Here is a 4,561-nt window from a genome sequence, read left to right as displayed (position 1 = left end):
GTTTTTTATCAGCTGAAAGAGCTATCTGGTAGAATTTTGGGGGTCACTTATATATACTCTCATATCATCAGCAAATAATGAAAGTTTAATTTTTTTAATTTGTATTCCCTTGATCTCCTTTTGTTGTCTTATTGCTCTAACTAGAACTTCAAGTACCATATTGAATCGGACAACTTTGTCTTGTTCCTGATTTTAGTGTAATTCACTTTTAGTTTATCTCCATTTAGTTTGATGTTGACTGTTGACTTACTGTATATTGCCTTCATGATAAAGGACATTTCTGATTTTGTTAATTTGGATAAAGGTCTGTCAATTTTGTTTTGTTCTAGAACTTTCAGGTGTTCTGTTCATTCTCTAGTGTGAGATTTTTCCAGCTTCTTTATGCAGGTATTTAGTACTATGAACTTTCATCAACACTGGTGTCCCATAAGTATGGGTATGTTGTGTGGTCATTTTCACTGATTTTTAGGACGTCTTTAATTTCTCTCTTTATTTCTTCCTTGACACAGTAGTGATTCAGTTGAGCATTGTTCAATTTCTATGTGTTTGTAGGATTTCTGAAATGAGTGTTGTTGAATTCTAACTTTAAGTCGTGGTGACCTGATAAGGTACATGGGGTAATTTCAATATTTTTGTATCTGTTGAGGTTTGCTCTGTTACTGAGTATGTGGTCAGTTTTAGAGAAGGTGTTTAGATGTGTGCTGAGAAGAAAGTATATGCTTTTGTGTTTTGGGTAGAATGTTCTGTAGATGCCTGTTAAGTCCATTTGATTTGTGACATCTCTTAGTTCCCTTCTTTTTTGTTAAGTTTCTGTCTGGTAGACTGTCCGGTGGTGAGAGTGGGGCGCTAAAGTTTTTCATTTTTAGTGTGTGGGGCTTACTGTATGACTTAAGCTTTAGTAATGTTTTTTTTTCCTTTTGATGGATTTTTCCTGTGCTGAGTATGAAGTGTCCTTCTTCATCTCTCTTGATTGACTTTAGTTTGAAGTTTATTTTGCTAGATATTAGGATAGCTACACCAAGTTCTTTCTTGGTCCATTTGATTGGAAAATCTTTTCCCAATCCTTTACTTTGAGGTAATGTCTGTCTTTGTAGTTGAGGCATGCAGCAGAAGGATGGATTCTGCTTTCGTATTCAGTATGTTAGCCTCTATCTTTATAAGCAAATTGAGTCCTATTATATTAAGGGATGTTAATGACCCATGATTGCTACTTCCTGTTATTTTTGTTTATGTTGGTGGTGGTGGCATTGTGCTATGGGACAATGGTCTTGTATTCTGTCACTTGTATTATTTTAATAAAATGCTGATTGGCTAGTAGCCAGGCAGGAAGTATAAGCGGAATGACCAGGCAGGGCAATAAAACAGGAGAATTCTAGGAAGAGAAAAGGATCAGTCTGCAGTCATCACCCAGACACAGAGGAAACAAGATGAGAATGCATCACTGATAAATGTACCAAGCCATGTGGCTAACATAGACAAGAAAAATGGGCTAATATAAGATGTAAGAATTAGTTAATATGAAGCCTGAGCTAATAGGCCAACAAGTTTATTATAATTAATGTAGACCTCTGTGTATTTCTTTGGGATGAACGGCTGCCAGACAGAAACTTCTGGCAACAGCATTGTGTGTGTTTTTCTTCTTTGGGATTTGCTGCTGTGAGTTCATAAATTGCCTGTGTTTTTGTGAATATAGCTGATTTCTTGGGTTGAAGGTTTCCTTCTAGTACTTTCTGTAGGCCTGGGTTTGTGAATAGGCATTGTTTAAATCTAGTTTTGTCATGGAATATCTCGTTTTGTCTGTTGAAGCTTTGCTGGGAATAGTAATCTGGACTGGCATCCATGGTCTCTTAGTATCTGCAGCACATCCGTCCAGTACCTTCTGGCTTTCATTGTATCCATTGAGAAGTAGGATATAATTCTGATAGATCTTGGTTTTTTCCTTTGCAGCTCATAATATTCTTTCTTTATTCTGTATGTTTAGTGTTTTGATTATTATGTGGCAATAGAACATTTTTCTGGTCCAGTTTATTTGGTGTTTGTAAGCTTCTTATATCTTCATAGGAATGTCCTTTGGGTTGGGAAAGTTTTTTTCTATGATTTTGTTGAATATATTTTCTGTGCCTTTGAGTGGTACTTCTCTTTCTTTTATCCCTATTATTCTTAGCTTGGTCTTTTCACAGTGTCCCAGATTTCCTGGATATTTTGTTAAGAGTTTGTTGGCTTGAATATTTTCTTTGACTGATGAATATCCTCTATCATATCTTCAACACCTGATAGTCTCTCTTCCATCTCTTGCATTCTGTTGTTTATGCTTACATTTGTGGCTCCTGAACATTTACCCAAACTTTCCATTTCCAGAATTCCTCCTTTCTTGTTTTTTTTTTCATTGCCTCTTTTCCAGTTTTCAAATCTTGAACCATTTTCCTTATCTGTTTGGTTGGGGTTTTTTTTGTTGTTGTTTTGTTCTGTTTTTGTTTGTTTTGGGTTTTTTCTTTTGTTTTCTTTTTAAGGGATTTGTTGATTTTTTCCAATTTGTTATTTGTCTTTTCCTCCACTTTATTAAGGGATTTTTTCCCTTGAAGTGCCTCAATCATCTTCATAAAGTTATTTTAAGGCCATTTTCTTTTGTTTCATCTGCATTGGGATGTTCAGGTCTTGTTGTTAAAGAACTTCTAGTTTGGGGGCTGGAGAGATGGCTTAGAGGGTAAGAGCACTGGCTGCTCTTCCAGAGGTCCCAAGTTCAATTCCCAGCAACCACATGGTGGCTCACAACCATCTGTAATGAGACCTGGTGCCTTCCTTGCCTACAGTACATTGTATGCTTAATAAATAAATAAATAAATCTTTAAAAAAAAAAAGAACTTCTAGTTTTTGGTGGTGCCATATTGTGGTATAGGAAGTCTCCTTCTGTATATGTATTGCTTTTATTGGTTAATAAATAAAGCTATTTCAGCCAGTGGCTTAGCAGAATAGAGTAAGGTGGGAATTCCAAGCAGAGATACAGGAAAAAGCAGGTGGAGTCAGTGAGTAGTTCCTTACAAAAGATAGATGCCTCCGTTGGAGCTTGCTGAAACATTGCCGGTAAGCCACAACCTCGTGGAGATGCGCAGATTAATTAAGATGGGTTAGTTTAGGATATAAGAGCTAGCTAAAAATACACTTAAGCTATTGGCCAAACAGTATTGCAAATAATATAGTTTCTGTGTGATTATTTTGAGTCTGAGTGGCTGGGGACAAATAAACAGCCTCTGTCTGCAGATTGACAACCAACTTGGAGCTAGCTAAATCCACACGAAACCCGATAGAGGTTGGAAAGGAATTCTAGACAAAAAAAAAAGTTTTCTGGTGGGCTCCAGTGGAGATATGTCTGTCTCCTGTAGTGGCTACGTGACTTCTCACTGACTCCGCCTACTTTTTCCTCTATCTCTGTGTGGAATTTCTCTAATCTGCTAAACCATTGGCCGAAACAGCTTTATTCATTAATCAATAAAAGCAACACATATGCAGAAGGACTGCCTACACGATTTCCCCTTTTTTGTTTAAATAAAAAGTAAGGTTTTAACTTTAAAATAGTAAAATTACATATAACAAAACAGATATCAAGCAAGAATTAGAGTTACAGTATTTATATCTACTTTATATTTTGTCATAACTAATGTAAACTATAATTATAACTATCTATTCTTTTTAAAAAGATTTATTTATTATGTATACAACATTCTGCCTCAATGTAAGCCTGCATGCCAGAGGAGGACGCCAGATCTCAGTACAGATGGTTGTAAGCTACCATGTGGTTCCTGGGAATTGAACTCAGGACCTCTGGAAGAACAGCCAGTGCTCTTAACCTCTGAGCCATCTCTCCAGCCCCTAACTATCTATTCTTTAACTCCATCAAAGACCCCAGAAGGATATATTATCTAAGTAAACAGGAAGTACATTGTAAGCAACTTTCAAAATTCTAGCATTGACAGATACATCTCACTGCCTGGGCAGTCACCCAAGTTCTGAAATACTGGGCCACCCACCTTCAGCTTCGAGGCCCATAGCATCCAGCAGACTTTTCCATGAAGCAGGAAATTTGAAGATCTCTTATGGCTTGTATTGACAGAGTTTATCAGTTGCTTTCTTCTGTGTCCTGCAGACTGTCTGGAAGACTCTTTTATGAAGTAAGAACCCTGAAGGACAGTCTCATCTTTAGGCAAGTTTAACAGTCATTTTTCTGTGGGTCCTGCATATCCAGTTCATATGGCATAACACCAAGCAGTCCAGGCAAGAGCAGTTTCTTGCCCAAATGGCTAACAAAGTCCATAAGAAACTTCTTCAATGCCCATCATCCTCTTGAAGTAGATTGGTGCTGCCAGGAGCAAATGTGTCTCATTGTCATGAAAAGTCTTAAGTTTTTAAAACATTTTACATGCCATATTCTGTAGGTCTTGGGAAGTTTTGAAGATTATCTAACTGAAATATATGTTTATATATCTAGAAAACCTAACTAACATGACTACAAGCTTGACTATTATAGATGATTATCTATTAACCTGTATTTCTTCATTATATATAT

Source organism: Alexandromys fortis, unplaced genomic scaffold (assembly GCF_014885135.2).
Source record: "Alexandromys fortis isolate MF-2015 unplaced genomic scaffold, M_Fortis_MF-2015_v1.1 scaffold_216, whole genome shotgun sequence".
NCBI classification, from domain to species: Eukaryota; Metazoa; Chordata; class Mammalia; order Rodentia; family Cricetidae; genus Alexandromys; species Alexandromys fortis.
This window is presented reverse-complemented; position numbering follows the sequence as displayed.